Here is a 25,132-nt window from a genome sequence, read left to right as displayed (position 1 = left end):
CAAACACCAACACCACAGACAATAACACCACAGATACCAACACCACAGACACTAGCTCCACAGACAGTAACACCACAGACACAACACAAGAGAAACTAACTCCACAGACACCAACACCACAGACAGTAACACCACAAGCACTAACAGCACAGACAGTGACACCACAGACATTAACACCACAGACACAAATACCACAGACACAACAAAACACAGTAACACCACAGACATTAACACTACAAGCACTAAAACCACAGACAGTGACACCACAGACATTGACACCACAGACATTAACACCACAGACACAATGCCACAGACACTAACTCCACAAACACCAACATCACAGACAGGAACACCACAGGCATTAACAGCACAGACAGTGACGTCACAGACACTAACACCACAGGCATCAACACCACGGAAAATAACAGCACAGGCAGTGACACCACAGGGACTAACACCACAGACATTAACACCACAGCTACAACACCACAGACACTAACTCCACAAACACCAACACCACCGACACTAACTCCACAAACACCAACACCACAGACAGTAACACCACAAGCACTAACCGCATAGGCAGTGACACCACAGACACCAACACCACAGAAACAACACCTCAGACACTATCACTACAGCCACCAACACCAGAGACACAATGCCACAGAGAGTAACAGCACAGACATTACCACCAAAGACACTTACATTCAAGTCCTCATGTTAGTACAGACCGTAACTCCACAGACAGTAACACCACAGACATTAACACTACAAGCACTAACAACACAGACAGTGACACCACAGACATTAACACCACAGACACAATGCCACAGACACTAACTCCACAAACACCAACATCACAGACAGTAACACCACAGACAATAACAGCACAGGCAGTAACACCACAGAGACTAACATGACAGACATCAACACCACAGATACAACACCACAGACACTAACTCCACAAACACGAAAATTACAGACAGTAACACCACAAGCAGTAACACCACAAGCACTAACAGCACAGGCAGTGACACCAAGTCAAGTAAAGTTTTTTTGTATAGCGCTTTTCACAACACACATTGTCTCAAAGCAGCTTTACAGAAATCAACAGTGAAGGTGAATGGTGTGTGTTTATCCCTGATGAGCAGCCGTGGCGACCATGGCAAGGAAAAACTCCATTAGATGTTATGAGGAAGAAACCTTGAGAGGAACCAGACTCAAAAGGGGAACCATCCTCATTTGGGTGACATCAAGAGTTTGATCATAAATCTTTCAACAATACAGAACACTGGAGAGTGAGAACTAACATGAGCACTGGAGTATAAGATTATAAGTAAATGTTCTTTCAACAGTCTTTGGTAAAAAAAGTAGGAGCTACTGAGCTCAACATTTGTGATCATCACAGATCCATCATCAGCTTCTCCATTCCAGAGCCTTTAAACACTCCAGGAGGTCCAATGTCAAACTCCACACATGTAGTGGGATATAAATGGCACTGGTACGTCTCTAGATGGTTCGGGATGTTTGCGAGTTTGGCATCTACTTCTTTAAAGTCTATAATCTTCACGAGGTGGGACGTGACTGGAGCTGGCCAAACCTCAGGAAGGCTCGGGATGGTGAGAGAAAGAGAAGCAGTGGAGAGGAATTAGCGTAGCTGCTGTTCATGATATTAACAGCACAAGTTGATAATGTGATGTGATCAGATGTTCTGGAGCACAAGGTTATGATGTGATGTGTGTTATGTGTAGGCTTTGCTAAAAAGATACGTCTTTAATCTGCACTTAAACTGGGAGAGTGTGTCTGAGCCCCGAACACTGTCAGGAAGACTATTCCAGAGTTTAGGAGCTAAATGTGAAAATGCTCTACCACCTTTAGTGGACTTTGCTATTCTAGGAACTACTAGAAGCCCAGACACCACAGAGACTAACACCACAGACACTAACACCACAGATATTGACACCACAGAGACAACACCACAGACACCAACACCACCGACACTAACTTCACAAACACCAACACCACATTCAATAACATCACAGATACCAACACCACAGATACCAACACCACAGACACTAGCTCCACAGACAGTGACACCACAGACACAACACAAGAGAAACTAACTCCACAGACACCAACTCCACAAATACCAACACCACAGACACTAGCTCCACAGACAGTGAAACCACAGACACAACACAAGATAAACTAACTCCACAGACACCAACACCAGTAACACCACAAGCACTAACAGCACAGACAGTAACACAACAGACATTAACACTACAGACACAAATACCACAGACACAACACAACAGACAGTAACACCACAGAGACATACACCAGACACAATGCCACAGACACTAACTCCACAAACACCAACATCACAGACATTAACACCACAGATACAACACCACAGACACTAACTCCACAAACACTAACATTACAGACAGTAACACCACAAGCACTAACCGCACAGGCAGTGACACCACAGACACCAACACCACAGAAACAACACCACAGACACTATAACCACAGACACAATGCCACAGAGAGTAACGCCACAGACATTAACCAAAGACACTTACATTTCAGTGCTCGTGTTAGTTTTCACTCTCCAGTGTTCTGTAGTAGTCACCCAAATAAGGATGAGGTTCTGCTTTTGAGTCTGGTTCCTCTCAAGGTTTCTTCCTCATAACATCTAAGGGAGTTTTTCCTTCACCACAGTCTCCATGGTGCTCATCAGGAATACATACACACCATTTACCTTCACTGTTAATTTCTGTAAAGCTGCTTTGAGATAATGTCTGTTAAGAAAAGCGCAATAAAAAAAGGAACACCACAGACACCAACAACACAGACACCAACACCACAGACACTAACACCACAGACACCAACACCACAGACACCAACACCACAGACAGTAACACCACAGACACCAACACCACAAACACCAACACCACAGACACCAACACCACAGATAGTAACACCACAGACACCAACACCACAGACATCAACACCACAGACACTAACACCACAGACACTAACACCACAGACACCAACACCACAGACACCAACACCACAGATAGTAGCACCACAGACACAAACACCACAGATAGTAACACCACAGACAGCAACACCACAGACAGCAACACCACAGACACAAACACCACAGATAGTAACACCACAGACAGTGACACTACAGACACAAAGAAAACAACCTGTCTCTGAATGTTTACAAAACTAAAGAGATGGCTGTTGACTTCAGAAGAGCACAGAGCGACTATTCTCCAATGATCATTGATGGATCCTCCGTGGAGATATAAAAAGCTCAAAATTCCTTGGTATTCATCTGGCAGAGAACTTCACCTGGAAATCCCAGCTCCCTCCCCCCATCCTAACGATGTTCTACAGAGGGACCATTGAGAGCATCTTGAGCAGCTGCATCACTGCCTGGTTTGGGAACTGCACCATCTTAGATCGCAAGACCCTACAGAGGATAGTGAGGACAGCTGAGAAGATCATCAGAGTCTCTCTTCCCTCTATCATGAACATTTACACCACACGCTGCATCCGCAAAGCAAACAGCATTGTAGACGACCCCACACACCCCACACACACACACACACACACACACACACACACACACACACACACACACACCCCTAACACACAGGCACCCCTCACACACCCCTCACACACACACTCCACACACCCCTCACACACACACACACACACGCTTCACACACCCCTCACACACACACACACACACAAACACACACACACATGCTCCACACACCCCTCACACACACACACACACCTCTCACACACATCACATAACCCTCACACACACACGTCACACACATGCTTTACACAGCCCTCACACACACTCTTATCACACACCCCTCACACACACCCCTCACACACACGCTTCACGCACCCGTCACACACACATCACACACCCCTCACACACACATCACATACCCCTCGAACACACTCTTCACACACCCCTCACACACACACACACACACACACACACACACTTTACACACCGCTCAAACACACACTTCACACACCCCTCACACACACACACACACACACACACACTTTACACACCGTTAAAAAACACTCTTAACACACCCCTCAAACACATTCTTTACACACCCTTCACACACACACTCTTCACACACCCCTCAAACACACGCTTCACACACACATTACACACCCCTTAAACACACTCTTCACACACCCCTCACACACACACACACACACACACACACACACACACACACACACACACACACACACTTCACACACCGTTAAAAAACACTCTTAACACACCCCTCAAACACACACTTTAAACACCCCTCAAACACATTCTTTACACACCCTTCACACAAACTCTTCACACACCCCTCACACACACTCTCTTCACACACCACTCACACGCACTTCACACATCCCTAACACACACTTTACACCCCTCACACACACTTTACACACCCCTCACACACACATCACACACCCCTCACACAAACTCTTCACACACCCTTTACACACCCCTCACACACACACACTTCTCATACCCCTCACACACACACCCTTCACACACCCCTCACACACACACACTTCTCATACCCCTCACACACACACGTCACACACCCCTCACACGCACTCCTTACACACCCCTCACACACACACTCTTCACACACCCCTCACACACCCTTCACACACACACACTTCTCATACCCCTCACACACACACCCCTCCCACGCACTCTTCACATACCCCTCACACACACACTCTTAATACACCACTCACACAAACTCTTCACACACCGTCCTTCACACACCCCTCACACATACACTTCTCATACCCCTCACACACACTCTTCACACACCCCTCACACAAACTCTTCACACACCCTTACACACACACACTTCACACACCCCTAACACACACTTTATACCCCTCACACACTCTTTACACACCCTTCACACACACTTTACACACCCCTAACACAAACTCTTTACACATCCCTCACACACACTCTTCACACACCCTCACACACACACACTTCACTTAGCCCTCACACACACTCTTCGCACCACCTTCACACACACCCCTTACACACCCCTCACACACACACTCACATTTCACACACCTCTCACACACACTCTTAACACACACCCCTCTCTCACACACACACACACATGCCTCACACACACTATTCACACACACCCCTCACACACACTGTCCACACACACTGTTCACACAGACTTTTCACACACACCCTTCACTCTTCCATCAGGAAATATGTTCCAAAGCATTAGGGCCTCAAACCATCAGACTCCTCAACACACAGAACTGAACTGTACAAACACACACACACACACACACACACACACACACACACTCAACTCAACTCAACTGTGACATCACTGAACTGCACAACCTGAACTCAACACACACTCATTACTCATTTCACTTCATACACATCATGTCTGCAGCACCACCATATTATATTATAATCATATTATAGTGTTTACATGCTGTTCTGCACCTACTCCATTACTGCTGCTGCTGTTTGTGCACTACATTGTGTTTATAAGTACACTCTTGTTTATAGTTTTCTTTTTTGCACATTGTACTGTAGAACACATTAACCCAGCCATAAGGGGGGGCACAAACCAGTGCACTCTTAGTGCCGGTCCCAAGCCCGGGTAAATGGGGAGGGTTGCGTTAGGAAGGGCATCCAGCGTAAAACATGTGCCAAATAAAATATGCGGATCACAAATGAGAATTTCATACCGGATCGGTCGAGGCCCGGGTTAACAACGACCGCCACAGGTATCGTTAGCCGACAGGGTACCGGTGGAAATTGGGCTACTGTTGGCCGAAGGAGGAGAAGGAGAGGAGGAAGGCGTCTACAGAGACGGCAGGAAAAGGAGCAGTGTAGGAGAGTAGAGGTTCGGGTTGGTACTTTAAATGTTGGTACTATGACTGGTAAAGGGAGAGAGGTAGCTGATATGATGGAGAGGAGAAAGGTAGATATGTTGTGTGTTCAGGAGACCAAGTGGAAAGGGAGTAAGGCCAGGAACATTGGAGGTGGGTTTAAACTGTTTTATCATGGTGTGGATGGAAAGAGAAATGGTGTAGGGGTGATTCTGAAGGAAGAGTACAGTAAGAGTGTAGTGGAGGTGAAGAGAGTTTTTGATAGGGTGATGATCGTGAAGGTGGAAGTTGAAGGGATGATGATAAATGTCATCAGTGCCTATGCTCCACAAGTTGGCTGTGAGATGGAGGAGAAGGAAAGATTCTGGAGTGAATTAGATGAAGTGGTAGATGGTGTACCTAGGAAAGAACGATTGGTGATTGCGGCAGACTTTAATGGGCATGTAGGTGAAGGGAACAGAGGTGATGAGGAGGTGATGGGTAGGTATGGTTTTAAGGAGAGGAATGTGGAAGGGCAGATGGTGGTAGATTTTGCTAAAAGGATGGAAATGGCAGTGGTGAACACGTATTTTAAGAAGAAGGAGGATCATAGGGTGACGTATAAGAGTGGAGGAAGGTGCACACAGGTGGATTATCTTCTGTGTAGGAGATGCAACCTAAAGGAGATTGGAGACTGTAAGGTGTTGGCGGGGGACAGTGTAGCTAGACAGCATCGGATGGTGGTCTGTAGGATGGTTTTGGAGGCGAAGAAGAAGAGGAGGAAAGTAAGGATTGAAAGAAGAATAAGATGGTGGAAACTGAAGGAGGAAGAGTGTAGTGTGAGGTTCAGGGAAGAGGTCAGACAGGGGCTTGGTGGTGGTGAAAAGGTGCCGGATGATTGGGCAACTACTGCAGGAGTGATGAGGGAGGCAGCTAGAAAAGTACTTGGTGTGACATCTGGAAATAGAAAGCAAGACAAGGAGACGTGGTGGTGGAATGAGGAAGTGCAGGAGAGCATTAGGGGAAAGAGGTTGGCAAAACAGAAGTGGGATCGACAGAGTGATGAGAAAAGTAGGCAGGAGTACAAGGAGATGCGGCAGCAGGTAAAAAGGGATGTGGCGAAAGCAAAGGAAAAGGCATATGAGGAACTGTATAAGAGGTTGGACACTAAGGAAGGAGAAAAGGATTTATACTGATTGGCCAAGCAGAGGGATCGAGCTGGGAAGGATGTACTGCAAGTTAGAGCAATAAAGGATAGAGAGGGAAATGTGTTGACTAGTGAGGAGAGTGTGTTGAGAAGATGGAGGGAGTATTTTGAGCAGCTGATGAATGAGGAAAATCAGAGAGAGAGAAGGTTGGAGGATGTGGAGTTGGTGAAGCAGGATGTAGATAGGATTAGTAAGGAGGAAGTGAGAGCAGCGATTAAGAGGATGAAGAATGGAAAGTCGGTTGGACCAGATGACATACCGGTAGAAGCGTGGAGATGTTTAGGAGAGATGGCAGTGGAGTTTTTAACCAGATTGTTTAACAGGATTCTGGAAGGGGAGAGGATGCCTGAGGAATGGAGAAGGAGTGTGCTGGTACCGATCTTTAAGCATAAGGGAGATGTGCAGACCTGCAGTAACTACAGCGGAATTAAGTTGATCAGTCACACCATGAAGTTATGGAAAAGAGTAGTGGAAGCCAGACTGAGAGAAGAGGTGACCATCTGTGAGCAACAGTATGGTTTCATGCTGAGGAAGAGCACCACAGATGCCTTATTTGCTTTGAGGATGTTGATGGAGAAGTATAGAGAAGGACAGAAGGAGCTGCATTGTGTATTTGTGGATTTAGAGAAAGCGTACGACAGGGTGCCGAGAGAGGAGTTGTGGTATTGTATAAGGAAGTCAGGTGTGTCAGAGAAGTATGTGAGGGTGGTGCAGGACATGTATGAGGACAGTGTGACGGCAGTAAAGTGTGCAGTAGGTACGACAGACTGGTTCAGGGTGAAGGTTGGACTGCATCAAGGATCGGCCCTGAGCCCTTTCCTGTTTGCAGTGGTGATGGACAGGTTGACGGACGAGGTCAGACAGGAGTCTCCCTGGACTATGATGTTTGCAGATGATATTGTGATTTGTGGTGAGAGTAGAGAGCAGGTTAAGAAGAGCCTGGAGAGGTGGAGATATGCGCTGGAGAGAAGGGAAATGAAAGTCAGTAGGAGTAAGACAGAGTACATGTGTGTGAATGAGAGGGAGAGCAGTGGAGTGATGCGGTTGCAGGGAGAAGAGGTGGAGAAGGTGGAGGAGTTCAGGTACCTGGGGTCAACAGTGCAAAGTAATGGAGAGTGTGTTAGAGAAGTAAAGAAAAGAGTGCAGGCAGGGTGGAGTGGGTGGAGAAGAGTGACAGGAGTGATTTGTGATAGAAGAGTATCTGCAAGAATGAAAGGGAAAGTTTATAGGACTGTGGTGAGACCTGCGATGTTGTATGGATTAGAGACAGTGGCATTGAGTAAAAGACAGGACGTGGAGCTGGAGGTAGCAGAGCTGAAGATGTTGAGGTTTTCATTGGGAGTGACGAGGATGGACAAGATTAGAAATGAGTTTATTAGAGGGACAGCACATGTAGGATGTTTTGGTGACAAGGTGAGGGAGGCGAGATTGAGATGGTTTGGACATGTGCAGAGAAGGGACATGAATTATATTGGTAGAAAAATGCTGAAGATGGAGCCACCAGGTAGGAGGAAAAAAAGAAGGCCAAGGAGGAGGTTCATGGATGTAGTGAGGGAAGACATGCAGGTAGTTGGTGTGAAAGAGGCAGATATAGAGGACAGGGTGGTATGGAGACGGATGATCCGCTGTGGCGACCCCTAATGGGAGCAGCCGAAAGAAGAAGAAGAAGAAGACTGTAGAACACATTATACACTAGGTTTACTGGTAAGTGCTATTATGTGTTTTGTGTATTTGTCGTTTGTCTGCACTGTTTTTGTCGGCACTTTTTGCACTTGGTTGCACAAGATACACTTTACGTGGTGAGGACACTTACTTTAGTCCTTAACTCTGTGTTCTGTATGTAGCTCTATGGTTTTGTTGATGTAGCACCAGGGTTCCGGGGGAAGATTGTCTCATTTTACTGTGTACTGCCTCAGATATATATTGTTGAAATGACAATTAAAGATTCTTGACTCAAACACAGATAGTAACACCACAGACATTAACACCACAGACATCAACACCACAGGCATCAACACCACAGACAGTAACACCACAGACATCAACACCACAGACAGTAACACCACAGACACGAACACCACATACATCAACACCACAGACATGAACAAGTCATGTCAAGTCAAATGAAGGTCATTGTCTTAAAGCATGTAGGAACAATGTTGCTGCTCAGGGAGATGTTGTCTGGTCCAGCAGACTTCCGTGGGTTAACTCTGCATAGAGTTTTCCTTACTTCAGCTGTGGTTAGACAGAGCACCTGGTCACTGGGAGGAGGGGTGGTCTTCCTCACTGCCATGTTCTGCACCTCGAGCCAGGCGTAGAAGTCGTTCAGTGCATCTGGGAGGGAGATGTCACGGTCACAAGTAGGTGAAGTTGTCTTGTAGTTCATGATCGCCTGGATGCCCTGCCACATGTGCCGGGTGTCTCTGCTGTCCTGGAAGTGGGCATGAATTCTCTTGGTGTGTGCACGCTTCACCTCTCTGATGGCATGGGGCAGTTTTGCCCTCGCTGTCTTTAAGGCCGTCTTGTCCCCTGCTCTAAGGGCAGTGTCTCTTGTTTTTAGCAGCGCACGCACTCATCCACAGCTTCTGGTTGGAGTGTGTGGTGATGGTCTTGGAGATGGTCAGGTCATCAAAGCACTTGGCTACAGTGGGAGGACGTGTTTCTGGCAGTAGGTGAGCAGGTTGTATTTAATAAAATTATGTCGGCTTCGAGAATGAACAAAGCAGTGGTGGTTTTTCTGAATGAGCGGCTGTTGGTGGGGCAGGTAAGCAGTAATGAAGTGTAGTGGGGCAGGTGATCGGGAGTGGAGTGTAGTGGGGCAGGTGATCGGGAGTGGAGTTTGGTGGGGCAGGTGATCAGGAGTCAAGTCAAGTCAAGTTTATTTGTATAGTGCTTTTCACAACACATTGTCTCAAAGCAGCTTTACAGAAATCAACAGTCAAGGTGAATGGTGTGTGTTTATCCCTGATGAGCAGCCGTGGCAACTGTGGCAAGGAAAAACAACCTTAGATGTTATGAGGAAGAAACCTTGAGAGGAACCAGACTCAAAAGGGGAAACCATCCTCATTTGGGTGACATCAAGAGTTTGATCATAAATCTTTCAACAATACAGAACACTGGAGAGTGAGAACTAACATGAGCACTGGAGTATAAGATTATAAGTAAATGTTCTTTCTCCAGTCTTTGGTAAAAAAGTAGGAGCTACTGAGCTCAACATTTGTTATCATCACAGATCCAGCACCAGCTTCTCCATGCCAGAGCCTTTAAACACTCCAGGAGGTCCAATGTCAAAACTTCACACATGTAGTGGGATCCAACTGGCACTGGTACGTCTCTAGATGGTTCAGGATGTTTGCGAGTTCGGCATCTACTTCTTTAAAGTCCATAATCTTCACGAGGTGGGACGTGACTGGAGCTGGCCAAACATCAGAAAGCCTCGGGATGGGGAGAGAAAGAGAAGCAGTGGAGAGCAATTAGCATAGCTGCTGTTCATGATATTAACAGCACAAGTTGATAATGTGCATGTGATCAGATGTTCAGGAGCACAAGGTTATGATGTGATGTGTGTTATGTGTAGGCTTTGCTAAAAAGATATGTTTTTAATCTGCACTTAAACTGGGAGAGTGTGTCTGAACCCCGAACACTGTCAGGAAGACTATTCCAGAGTTTAGGAGCTAAATGTGAAAATGCTCTACCACCTTTAGTGGACTTTGCTATTCTAGGAACTACTAGAAGTTTGGAGTTTTGAGATCTCAGGGAGCGTGACTGATTGTAGCATGTTAAAAGACTGAAGAGATACATGGAGATTCTATGCCTTATAATAATATTTTCTAAAGGGGAAGCATGTATATTTTAAAGAACAGGGGTCCTAGAACTGAACCTTGTGGCACGCCATAGTTCACTAGCATTACCCTGGATAGCTCTCCATTAAATCTACGAAATGGCAACGATAGGACAGGTAGGATTTAAACCAGCTTAATGCCTGTCCCTGAATGCCGATGTAATTTTGTAAGCGATCTGGGAGGAGATCCTGGTCTATAGTGTCGAACGCAGCACTATGATCTAGTAAAACTAACAGCGAGATGAAGCCTTGGTCTGAAGCTAAAAACAGGTCATTAGTGATTTTAACTAGGGCAGTTTCTGTGCTATGATGGAGCCTGAAACCTGACTGAAGTTCCTCAAAGATATTGTTCTCTTGCAAGTGGGAACAGAACTGGGCAGCGACAATCTTTTCTAAAATCTTAGACATAAATGGGAGATTTGAAATTGGTCTGTAATTCGATAGCATGTTTGGATCCAGATTAGGTTTCTCAATGAGGGGCTTAATAACTGCTAACTTGAGGGGTTTAGGGACATGACCTAAAGATAGTGAGGAGTTAATAATATTCAGAAGAGGCTCACCAGCTGTATATAAGTGTAGTGTAGTGGAGCAGGTGATCGAGAGTGGAGTGTGGGTAAATGGAGCTCACACTACCGTCTCACCACTCGCGTCTCAGTCGTTGAGGGTTACGGTATTAAATGTTCCCCCGTTTATTTCCGATTCCAACATCAAGAAGGAACTCGACAGATTTGGGAAAACTCTGAGCGGGATGAAAATGGTTCCCCTTAGGTGCAAAAACAAAGCACTTAAGCATGTCATGTACTTAGACGTCAGGTATACATTTTTCTGGATTTCCTGACCCTCGATATCTCCTTCTGCATCTATCATGAAAGGAAATCCTACATGATCTACACCAGTACCGGCAGTTTAAAATGCTGAGTGGGGAGATTTAGGGCACAAAAAAAACACATGTCCACATAAAGTTAATGAAACTGCGAATGAACCTGTAAATGAAACCAGAAACACAACCGGAAAAGAAACGGGTAATGAAGCTGGTCCCAGTGTAGCTCCATCAGCCGGTGAGAAAAACATGACAGAAAAGACTAGTGACAGTGAAAATCCCAGTGCTGAACCCAATCAGGAGAAAACAGACACACACTGGGATAAAACTGTAGTAAGAGTCTGTGACGGTGGGAATGATAATGGTTCCGGGTCGGCGGCCATCTTGAACACGGACGCACCAAGCTGCAAGCAGCTATTTTGCCGTTGGCTCCGTCTCGTGTATTTTTGCTTTCGGAAGAGCGCTTTTTTCCCTGTTTGAGAATTTGAAAGCAGTGCGTGGAGGACATTCCCACCAGAACTACTAACACACTCTACATTAACCACATTAAGGTACGTAATTTCTCTGCTATGGCGAACATTCAGTTCATTCAGTGTGTGAAGTGTGACATGTTTAGTCAGTCTTTCTCCGTTGTTAGCGATAATTTTATCTGTGAGAAGTGTAAGCTAGTTTGCTCTTTGACGGAGAAGATCTTAGCATTAGAGGAGCGCATCCAGAGTCTAGAGATAAGTAGTGAGTGTGAGAGCAGTCCAGGTTCTGCAGGGGAAAGTCTGGATGCCCTAGGTGAAGTTAATATTCCCCCGACTCCGGCATTAGAGCCCTCGCAGCGGGGCGAATGGGTGACGACTCGGCGGCATATTCGCAAAGCCAAAGCTAACGCCAAGGCTTGCCCACGGGAGCACCATTCCTCTCCGCTTCACGTGTCCAACAGGTTTGCTCTCCTCAGTGAAGCACCCGCTGAGAAACCTGAAAGAGCTCTGGTTGTAGGAGACTCCATTCTGAGGCACGTGAAATTAGCTAGACCTTTAGGGGCACTAGCAGCACAGGTCATGTGTATACCGGGAGCCAGGGCGCCGGACATAGCAGGTCAGCTTAGATTCTTAGGAAAGCACAGGTTCTCTAAGATAGTTTTTCACACAGGAGCTAATGATATACGCCTTCGACACTCAGAGGTTACTAAGAGTAATATTATAGAGGTGTGTAAATTAGCGAAGGCAATGTCCGATGCTGTAATATGCTCTGGCCCCATCCCAATACGACGTGGCGATGTAGCCTACAGCAGGTTATGGTCGCTGAACTGCTGGATGTCCGAGTGGTGCTCCAAAAACAATGTGGGCTTCATTAATAATTGGAGCATTTTTGAGGGCAAGGCTGGCCTGTTAGGGCGGGACTGTGTCCATCCCACTCAGGAAGGTGCTGCTCTCATTTCTTGTAGTATAGGTCATAGTCTCAGAACAGCACTAGTTAACAAGTGACTGTCTAGAGCCAAGGCCAGGGAGCAGACAGACAGGCTAAACCAACTGTCTGCTAGCTGCACAGAGTCGTCACTCAGGATCCACCAAATTGAGACTGTGTCTGTCCCCCGAGCGAAACCAAAATATAGGAATTCTCAGAAAGTCTGTTTTAGTAACCTAATTAACATAAAATTAAATAGGACTGAACGCACAGCAGCACCTCTGATCTAAAGATAGGATTGCTGAATATTAGATCTCTCACGTCTAAAGCGCTTACTGTAAACGAAATTATTACCGACCAGGAGTTTAAAATAATGTGTTTAACACAAACATGGATTAAACCAAATGAATATTTAGTATTAAATGAAGCAAGTCCTCCTGGATATAGTTACATACACCAACCCCGTCTAAATGGCAGAGGAGGCGGAGTCGCAGCTATTTATAATAATAATCTAAACGTCACACAAAAGACTAAACACAAATGTAAAACATTTGAAGTTCTTTACACCAACATAAAATATTCAGTGTCCGAAAGCAGGTCCAGTCAGTCAATTCCACTAATTATTATTTATAGACCCCCAGGGGCCCGACTCTGATTTTCTCATAGAATTTGCAGATTTCATCACAAATTTAGCTACTTCTCTAGACAAAGCATTAATTGTTGGTGACTTTAATATTGATTTTGATAATCAGGAAGACTCCTTAAGAGCAGCAGTTGTGTCCATTCTAGAGTCAGTTGGAATTAATCAGAATGTTATAGGACCCACTCATAGTGGTGACACACTCTCGATTTGTTGTTAACATTTGGATTAAAAATAAAAAACGTAGTCATAATTCCACAGTCTGAAGCTATTTCAGACCATTATCTCATCTCTTTTAAAATCTGCCTCAGTCATTGCATTACTACTTCACCACGTTATCGTGTTAAGCGTACTTTCACGTCAGCTACAGCAGCGCGTTTTATTAACAATCTTCCAGAAATTGCGATATTAGATAGATCTCCGTCTGACCCTGCAGAGCTCGACTGGGCCACTGAACACCTAGAATCAACATTACGTTATACTCTAGATGATGTAGCTCCCCTTAAGACCAAAATGATCAGGGAGAAAAAATCAGCACAGTGGTATAATGATCATACACACACCTTAAAACAGACCACTCGAAAATTAGAATGTAAATGACGTCAAACAAAATTAACAGTATTTCAAATAGCATGGAAGGAGAATCTCCTAAATTATAGAAAATCTCTTAGTGCTGCTGATCAGCATATTTCTCCACCCTCATAGAAAATAACAAGCAGAATCCTAGATTTTTATTCAGCACGGTAGCAAAATTAACAGGGAATAAAAGCACTGCACTCACATGCACACCATCAATAGGTACTAATGATTTCATCAACTTTTTTAATAATAAAATTGAAAACATCAGTCAAGAAATCCAGACGGTTAATATAAATCCAAATTATTTTACAAGTAACCCTGTAGACAGCAGTGTAATTATAACAGACAATCAATTACAAAGTTTTACTCCTATTCATGAGAATGACTTAATTTCATTAATTTCCTCATCAAAATCATCAACCTGCATTCTCGATCCCTTGCCTACAAGTTTCTTTAAACAGATCATTCCAGAGGTAATTGAACCTGTTTTAAAAATAATAAACTCTTCCATTAGCACTGGTTTTGTACCAAAATCCTTCAAACTGGCAGTTATCCACCCCCTAATTAAGAAACCTGACCTTGACCCATGTCAGCTGTCCAACTACAGACCAATATCAAACCTCCCCTTCATAGCCAAAATTTTAGAAAAGGTTGTAGCACAGCAGTTCTGCTCACACCTACTTATGAATAATATTTTTGAATTGTATCAGTCAGGATTTCGGCCTCATCATAGCACAGAGACGGCACTAGTTAAGGTGGTAAATGACCTGTTATTGGCCTCTGATCAGGGTTTTGTCTCTTTACTTGTTTTGCTCGACCTTAGTGCAGCTTTTGACACCATTGATCACACTATACTACTTGCTAGACTTGAGAACGTTGTTGGAATAAAGGGAACAGCTCTCTCTTGGCTCAGGTCTTATTTGACTGATCGCTATCAGTTTGTTGATGTTAATGGTGAGTTCTCCACACTCTCTGAGGTAAAGTTTGGTGTTCCTTAAGGATCTGTCTTAGGCCCTCTGCTTTTCTCTTTATATCTGCTGCCTCTTGGAGAAATTATTCATAAACATGGTATTAGATTCCATTGCTATGCTGATGATACACAGCTGTATATTTCAGCAAAGCCAGATGAGAGAGATCAGCTTAACAATGTTGAAAAATGTGTAAAGGACATTAGACAGTGGATGCTCGATAACTTTCTTCTGCTAAACTCAGATAAGACGGAAGTACTTTTACTAGGACCACATGCAGCTAGAAGCAAACTTTCCGATTACCTAGCATCTCTGGATGGTGTTTCTGTTTCAGCGTGTACGGCTGTCAAAGACCTCGGTTTGATTATTGACCCGAGTCTTTCCTTTGAAGCTTACGTGAATAATATCACCAGGATCTCCTTCTTTCACCTTAGAAATATTGCGACCCGGAACCATTATCATTCCCACTGTCACAGACTCTTACTACAGTTTTATCCCAGTGTGTGTCTGTTTTCTCCTGATTGGGTTCAGCACTGGGATTTTCACTGTCACTAGTCTTTTCTGTCATGTTTTTCTCACCGGCTGATGGAGCTACACTGGGACCAGAAATATGATGTCGTTACAGGATGCAGAAAAACTAGTTCATGCTTTTGTTACTTCTAGATTAGACTACTGTAACGCTTTACTGTCTGGGTGTGCGAGTAAGTGCATAAATAAGCTTCAGTTAGTTCAGAATGCAGCAGCAAGAGTCCTCACTAGATCTAGGAAATATGACCACATCACCCCTGTATTAATCAGTCTACACTGGCTCCCAATCAAATCTCGCGTTGATTATAAAATTCTACTACTGACATATAAAGCACTTAATGGTCTCCCACCGCAGTATCTGAGTGAACTTCTGTACCAGTATGATCCTCCACGCCTACTTAGATCAAAAGGTGCTGGCTATCTGTTGGTTCCTCCAATAATGAAGATTACAGCAGGGGGCAGATCTTTCTCTTATAAAGCCCCACAGTTATGGAACAGCCTTCCAATCAGTGTTCGGGACTCAGACACAGTCTCAGTGTTCAAATCGAGGTTGAAAACATATTTATTCAGTCAAGCCTTTAATCAGTAGATTTTTTCTCAGGTAAAGGAGCAGATCTGGAGGGAACATTGATATAGAGTGTTTGGTAAACTGGGATATTTGTATGTTGTCGTCCCCTCACATTCACGTGTTCACTCAGGTTTGTTGATGGTGGTGTGGTGGGTCGTCTCTTATCCCAGAGATCCCTCATGTCTGTGTTGCCTTTTGGTTCTCCCTTTTAGTTATGCTGCCATAGCGAGTCTTGCCAGAGTCCAAACTGCACAGTGACTTTAACTCTCATGCAACAATAGGTACACTTAATAATCCATATCCATCTCTTCCTGTCACCCTCTTCTCTCTCTCTCTCTCTCTCTCTCTCTCTCTCTCTCTCCCTCTCTCTCTCTCTCTCTCTCTCTCTCTCGCTCTTTGTCGAGTTAAACATGCTCCTGAGGCTCCAGTGACCACTGTTCCTGCCCCTCTCCCCTCCGTGGATCTTCCCACTTCATCCAGGCCTGCCTCTGGATAGTGTTCTCTTTGACTGGAGGCCACTCTGTGCAGCTGGGGAAGGTTTGTCATCAACGCCTTAGGTGGTTCCATGAAATTCCGAAGTAAGAACGGGAGCTTTGAGGATGGATTGGATTGTAGTTGATGTCAACAGTCTCCTACACTGACTCAGAAATACATTTCGCTTTTGATCATCATCACTGCACCCCGCAACATTGTATACCTGCCACAAATGGACATTTGGTGTAACCCAGATGAGGATGAGGTTCCCTCTTGAGTCTGGTTCCTCTCAAGGTTTCTTCCTTATGCCATCTCGGGGAGTTTTTCCTTGCCACAGTCGCCAGTCGCCACCGGCTTGCTCATCAGGGACAAACTTACTCATAAAGAACATATTCATTTTTAATCACCGCATTATCTGTGTCAAGCTACTTTGAGACAATGTTCATTGTTAAAAGCGCTATACAAATAAAAATGAATTGAATTGAATTGAATTGAATAATGTGGAGGTATTTGCGGGTCATGGAGCTGATGGTGGTGATGCTCAGTGTGAGGTTGAGGTCGACAGCAGTGAAGGTGTGGAAGTAACACACTCCTCTCTACCCCGGGGAGAACTGGCTGATTTAAGTGATGGGACGGATGAGATGTGTGATGATGACAGTCTCTCTGAGATGTCTGATATCACCTCAATACAGGGAGATGAGCAGCTACACACCGCTAAGGAGATCAACCACTTTCTAAATGAAACTTTTGGTAAAACTGTTGAGGTTCTGCATTTTTTTCTAGATGTTAATAGATTTCTAAATGAAGTAATTAAAATCCAAAAGTCAGCAGGTTTTGATGAACTGAGCAAAAGAATAAAGTTCAGATAAAAAATTTTTTAACAAAACTAAGAAGAACTAAGGAAAAACAGCAGCAAAAAAAGTTACCTGAAATGGTGACACGGGGTGACTCCTTTCCTACTCATATCTGTTTTGTCTGTTAAACGTCTATCTTCCCTTTCTCTCTTTCCTTATAAACAACATTAAGATAGGGACAATAAACATAAATGGAGGAAAAGATCATAGGAAAAGGGCAGCATTACACACACATCTTAAATAAACACATCAACATTGTTTTTCTACAAGAACCTCACAGCAGAACCTCACAGCATTCAGGAGAATGAAGTCGAATGGAGAATGCGGTTGAAGGGAAAAATGTATTTTAGTCATAAATGTAACCTCAGTGATGGTGTCTCTATCTTCTTCTCAAATAGCCTCAGTATGAAGCTCATATCTTCACATGAGATGAAGAAAGGCCGTATTTTAGCCATTAAAGTGGAATTAATGGGCTCCCCTTTTCTCTTGGTTAATGTTTATGCACCAAACAATGGGGCAGAAAGAGTGAGATCCTTTTTAAAACTGCGAGATGCTCTGGAGAATTTTACTGACGTGTGCATGGTGCTTGGGGGCAACTGGAACTGTACACTGGATCACACACTGGATAGGAATGGAGAGGAACCTTATCCTTCTTCTGCTACCTCACTCAGCAATATTGTTATAGCAATAGGAGGAGTATGATGACATTTTTCAATGGTGGGAAGTAGGACAAGCACAAATTTGAATGTTCTGTCAGAACTAAACTGCATTCTCAAACAGCCTCACCAAATCAACCATCAAAGCCCTCGAGAAGGAAATCACCAAAACTGAGGATGAACTGATCAACAAAGGAAAGAGAAAAGCTCTGGAATCACTGTTCCATCAATAAGCAAAAGGAGCTTTAATCACTGCTCGCTTCTCCTCACTAAGAGAAATGGACCTGAGCACATTCTTCTTCTACTTGGAGCACAAACAAGGAGAAAGGAAAATCATGCTGCATCTGAAACTGCCAGATGGGACCTCAACATCCGACCCCCAAAAAATGAGGATTATCGCAAAAGACTTTCATACGGATCTGTACAATGCCGGTAAATGCGATTTAAGCTGCGTGAAGGAGCTACTGAAAGATCTACCAAGGAGGCGAATCAGCTCTTCACTGGACGGTCTTCGGGAATAGACTTCTTTCTGAATTTTACAAACATTTTTGGTTTTTATTAAATGATGACTTGCTTCTAGATCACAGGACGAATCACACAGAACGAGCTGCTGATCAGCTGCAGAAGAGCCGTTTAATTCTCATTACATAAAATCTCGAGCTTCTGAAGAACTGGAGACCAGTATCACTGCTGTGCACCGACTATAAGATTCTTGCAAAGTGTCTTAAACAGACTAAAACTGGTTTTAGATCACATTCTTTAGCCAGTGGCAGTAATACAGATGTGGGACTGTTTTTTACTGACCAGGATAAAGCCTTTGATAGAGTTGATCATAAATATTTATTTAAAACCCTTAAAGCTTTTGGTTTAGGTGAGAATTTTATTTCATGGGTAAAACCTTTATATACGGGAGCTGCTGCATTGCTAAAGGTGGGGGTGGGCTAAGCTACCCAGTATCAGGTCAGTTGTACTCATTGGTAATTGAGCTGCTACTTCACCAGCTAAAAAAGAAATTACAAGGACTTTGTGTTGAAGGTTTCGAAAACAGACAAATCACTTTCTCTGTCTATGCTGATGATGTTACTGTAATTATAAGAGGTGACGTGATGTATCAGTTTTAACAGATATTTTATTCAACTATGAAAAAGTCTCATCAGCAAAGGTGAATTGGGAAAAGAGCAAAGGGAAGGTCTGAAGATTCTGGGGGTACATCTAGGGAAAGGGTTAGGGTTACATGCAGAAAAACTGTGAGGGCATAGTGGAGAAAATGTGTGACTGGTTGTCTCGATGGTCCTGGGTGCTACCTCAGCTTTCATACAGGGGTCGAGTATTGTTTGCAAACAACCTGGAGCTTCAGAACTGTGGCACAAGATGAGCATTCTGGATCCTCCAGCAGCATTGTGCAGTCATTACAGAAGAAGCTTACTGACTTTTTCTGGGCCGGACGGCACTGGATACAAGATACTGCACTCTACCTTCCGGTCCGGAAGGGGGGTCAGGGTCTGATGGACATCAGAAATAGAATCTCCTTTCTTCAAATTTGTTCTAACAGCCTGGACACAAGTTTTTAAAGTCCAGAGGGACGTTTTTAAATTCTGGACACTGGAGAGGAAATACACCTCTTTTTAACAATCCAATAATCCGAGCACAGATACTGGAACACAGGAGGGTACAAATCATCATGGCAAAAGTGGGATGCACGAAGACCTGAGTTTGACAGGCATCAAGTCCAAAAGGTTTATGACTCTCACGATAGAGAGCATCCTCTCAGCACTACCCTCCACCTTCATACGGAGCTTTAAGGAACATGGAGAAGACGAACAAGATGCAGGAAACCACAGCTACTTTCCTCAGATGCAGGTTTCAGCTGCGGTGGAGGTGGAGCCAGAGGAAGGCTCTCTTCTGACCTTCAGGACCCCTCGACTGGAGGACCTTGAGAACACCTCGAAGAAAACACTGTATATCAGCTGCATAAAGGTGTCACACCACAGCACGCTTAAAGATGGCGCCGGTGAGGTCGGCTGCCGTCACGACTGCTCCGGCTACGTTTTCTCATTTTTTGTTTATTTTATACTTTTATTTAAGTAGTTACACTTCCATCTACACAAGATGGACATCATTAGATATGACAGAGACACTCTTATATCTATTGGTGTACAATGCACTCACCTTTCGCCGTTTTTAAACCCGGACCCATGCTGGCCGAGCGAGATCCTGAGGGTGAACAAAGGACGCGACCCGTACCGGCGTCCGCGAGGGAAACGAGCCGGCGTCAGGAACAGGCTGAGGGCACGCGCACACCGTGCTCCTTTACCTAGTATCCTGTTAGCCAACGTCCAGTCACTGGAGAACAAGCTCGATGACCTCAGGGCAAGGGTCAAGTTCCAGAGAGACATTCGGGACTGCAACCTTCTCTGCTTCACCGAGACATGGCTGAACCCAGCGGTACCGGACCACGCCATCCAGCCGGCCGAGTTCTTCTCGGCTTACCGCATGGACAGAACACTGGAGTCGGGGAAGTCAAGAGGAGGTGGAGTGTGTCTGATGGTGAACAACCACTGGTGCGACAGCGCGAGCATCGTTCCTCTTTCACGCTCCTGCACACCAAATCTGGAACTACTGACCATCAAATGTCGGCCCTTCTATCTACCATGGGAATTCAGTTCGGTCATTGTCAGTGCCGTTTATATTCCACCTCATGCGGACACGGACACTGCAGTATGGGATTTACACGAGACAATAACTCTTCACCAAACACAGCATCGGGACGCTGCGCTCATTGTGGTCGGAGATTTCAACAGTGCCAACCTCAAGCGTGCACTACCGAACTTTCATCAGCACATCACCTGCCCTACCAGGGGCGAAAGAACACTGGACCACTGTTACACGCCATTCAAGAACAGCTACAATGCACAATCACGTCCACCGTTTGGGAAATCGGACCATGCCGCCATCTTCCTCATGCCTGTTTACAAACAAAGGCTGAAACAGGAAGCTCCGGTTCAGAGGGAGGTCGCGCGCTGGACTGACCAATCGGTGGCCGCTCTGCAGGACGCTTTGGATGACACAGACTGGGACATGTTCCGGCGCAGCTCTGATGACGTCAACATGTTTACGGAAGCGGTTGTGGGATTCATCGGGAAACTAGCTGATGATACAGTGCAGAAAACCACTATCAGAATGTTTCCCAACCAGAAGCCGTGGGTGGATAAAACTATCCGCGACACTCTTAGATCCCGCGCCGCTGCCTACAACACGGGGCTCGCCACCGGGGACATGGATGAGTACAAGGCTGCGTCTTACAGTGTTCGCAGAGCGGTGAAGGAAGCAAAGCGGCGCTACGGGAGGAAACTAGAGTCACAGTTTCAACATGGTGGCTCTAGGAACCTGTGGCAGGGACTAAGAACAATAACGGACTATAAAACACCATCTCCTAAAATGGTGAATGCGGACGCTTCTCTGGCAGATGAGCTAAACACCTTTTACGCTCGTTTTGAGGCTGCAGCTAACCACGCTAGCGGCACAACCAGCGTGCACGCCGAGAGAGCCGGAGAGGTAAACACGTTCACCATCTCGGAGCATGACGTGAGGAGGTCTTTCAAGAGAGTGAATACCAGGAAGGCTGCAGGACCAGATGGCATCACAGGCCGGGTTCTGAAAGCCTGCGCTGACCAGCTAGCACCGGTGGTCACTGAGATATTCAACCTCTCACTGGAACAGTCTGTTGTCCCCTCATGTTTCAAACAGTCCACCATTGTTCCTGTCCCGAAGAAACCCCAGCCCGCCTGCCTTAACGACTACCGCCCTGTAGCCTTGACCTCAGTAGTGATGAAGTGCTTCGAGAGACTGGTCAGAGACTTCATCACTGCATCACTACCAGACACACTGGACCCACTACAGTTTGCGTACCGTCAGAACCGCTCTACTGAGGACGCCATTGCTCATCTTCTCCACACCACGATGAGCCACCTGGACCAAAGAAATGGGAATTATGCAAAGATGTTGTTCGTGGACTACAGTTCAGCGTTTAACACCATAATTCCCTCCACACTCACCTCTAAGTTGGAGGTCCTGGGACTCAGCCAGCCGCTGTGTCAATGGATCTCTAACTTCCTGACAGACAGACCACAAGCCGTACGGGTGGGAAAACACACCTCATCCACCCTCACCCTCAGCACTGGCGCCCCCCAGGGTTGTGTTCTGAGCCCCCTGCTTTACTCAATGTACACACATGACTGTGTGGCCACATCCAACTCACCACTATTATCAAGTTTGCTGACGACACTGTTGTGGTGGGTCTGATCTCCAACAACGACGAGACGGCCTACCTACAGGAGGTTAAAAACCTGGAGAGATGGTGCCAGGAGAACAACCTTCTCCTGAACGTCAGCAAAACTAAGGAGTTGATCGTGGACTTCAGCACAAAGCGGGAGCGGGCATACCAACCTATAAAAATCAGCGGGACCCCAGTGGAGAAAGTGGACAGTTTCCTGTACCTTGGTGTTAACATCACACAGGATCTGTCTTGGTCCTGTCACACCAACACCCTGGTGAAGAAGGCCCGGCAGCGTCTGTACCATCTGAGACGCTTAAGGGACTTTAAACTACCCTCTCAGGTGCTTAAGACTTTCTACACTTGCACCATTGAGAGCGTCCTGATGGGCAGCATCACTTCCTGGTTCGGGAACAGCACCATGCAGGACAGACGAGCCCTCCAGAGGGTGGTGCGTTCAGCTGAACGTACCATCCACACTGAGCTCCCTAACCTGCAGGACTTCTATAGCACGCGGTGCAGGACCAGAGCCAGGAAGATTATAAAGGACCTCAGCCATCCCAACAATGGACTCTTTTCTCTGTTGTGTTCAGGAAAACGCTTCCGCTCCCTGAAAGCGAACACAGAGAGAATGAGGAAGAGCTTCTTCCCGCAGGCCATCCGGTGTTTAAACCAGGAAACACCCAGGATCTAGAACTGGCCCACTCTCTCCACCATCATCATCACACTTCTCTGTACATATATTCACCTTCGCACCACGACACTTTAAACTCTGGACTTGCACAGCACAGTGCGCTTTTTATTTTATTCATACCACATGGACCATATTGCACCATATTGCACATGGACACTTTACGGACCTTTACACCACACCATACCGCACACGGACACTTTATGGACAACCCAACACAAATTGCCTATTGTTTACATATTGTTTACATTATTTTGTTTACATTTTTCACTACACATTGTTTACTGTTTATATGTATATTTGCTCATACATTATCCTTTTATATATCTATATATCTTTATACCTTATATTCTTTTACTTTATTTTATTTATTTATTTTATTTTATTTTAATAGTTTTTCTTATACCTTATAGTTATTTATCTGCCTCCTTTTCTTTCCCCCATCCTATTCCCTCATGCCGGACCATCGTACAAAACATTTCACTACATGTCGTACCCTGTATGTATGTGTATGTGATGAATAAAATTTGATTTGATTTGATTTGAAGACTGTAAAGAATCTAAGTGGTCAGAAGTGTTTGGGCCAGACTTGTCTCCCAAAGGCTGCTGGAGATCCCTGTACAAACCTCCGATAGAGAAACGAACTGCGGATCTCCAATGGAGGATTGTTCACTGGGCGGTAGCTACAAACAGACATGTGGCACACATTGACCCCACCATAGGGAGGAAATGTCCCTTCTGTAACACAGACGAGTCAGTAGACCACCTGTTTCTACCCTGCTGCAGGCTGAGATGACTGTTCAGGGACTAGGCAGAGAACTTGGCAGAAACTAAGAATTTTTTATCTTTGGGCCCAAATACATGAGTACAGACAGAAAACGTATCTGCTTTATAAACTTCCTAACAGGAGAATTAAAGCTGGTAATCTGGTTGACCAGGAAAAGGAAACTCTGAGGTGAAGGTACAGTAGATAGTTAAAGTTTTAATATCTGCCAGACTCAGGCTGGAGTTCATCTGTTTTACACTACACACAATCTGGATGCTTTTATCTATATCCGATGCATAGAAGCTCATCCATGCGTTCATGACCTCCAGACTGGACTACTGTAATGCATTACTAGGTGGATGTCCTGCATCATTAATAAACGAGCTTCAGTTAGTCCAGGATGCAGCAGCAAGAGTTCTTACAAGGTCAAGAAAATCTCACCATATAACCCCAATCTTCTCATTGCTACACTGGCTTCCTGTTAAGTAGACTTCAATATAGACTTCAAACTACTGCTACTTACCTACAAAACACTAAATGGTTTATCTCCATGTATCTCTTCAGTCTTTTAACACTTTATAATCCATCACGCTCCCTGAGATCTCAAAACTCTGGGCTTCTAGTAGTTCCTAGAATAGCAAAGTCCACTAAAGGTGGTAGAGCATTTTCACATTTAGCTCCTAAACTCTGGAATAGTCTTCCTGACAGTGTTCGGGGCTCAGATACACTCTCCCAGTTTAAGTGCAGATTAAAGACGTATGTTTTTAGCAAAGCCTACACATAACACACATCACACACATCACATCACAACCTTGTGCTCCAGAACATCTGATCACATGCACATTATCAACTTGTGCTGTTAATATCATGAACAGCAGCTACGCTAATTCCTCTCCACTGCTTCTCTTTCTCTCCCCATCCCGAGGCATCCTGT

General features: G+C 45.1%; 1 protein-coding gene and 2 long non-coding RNA genes across 3 annotated transcripts in view; 2 read left to right on the top strand and 1 right to left on the bottom strand.

Moving 5' to 3' along the window:
* Positions 1–25,132, top strand: part of LOC310729622 (uncharacterized protein) — a 441,633-nt gene that overhangs the window by 234,558 nt on the left and 181,943 nt on the right. The window lies entirely within an intron of this gene.
* LOC310730900 overlaps positions 1–25,132 on the top strand; it is a 198,086-nt gene that overhangs the window by 33,584 nt on the left and 139,370 nt on the right. The window lies entirely within an intron of this gene.
* On the bottom strand, positions 14,676–16,108 carry LOC310730772. The gene is made up of 2 exons (XR_014534952.1): positions 15,986–16,108; positions 14,676–15,321 (listed from the first exon to the last, which is right to left on the bottom strand). It is a non-coding gene; the product is annotated as an uncharacterized lncRNA (long non-coding RNA).

The sequence above is a fragment of the Silurus aristotelis genome (genome assembly GCF_946808225.1).
Source record: "Silurus aristotelis genome assembly, chromosome: 1".
Taxonomy (NCBI): Eukaryota; Metazoa; Chordata; class Actinopteri; order Siluriformes; family Siluridae; genus Silurus; species Silurus aristotelis.
This window is presented reverse-complemented; position numbering and strand designations above follow the sequence as displayed.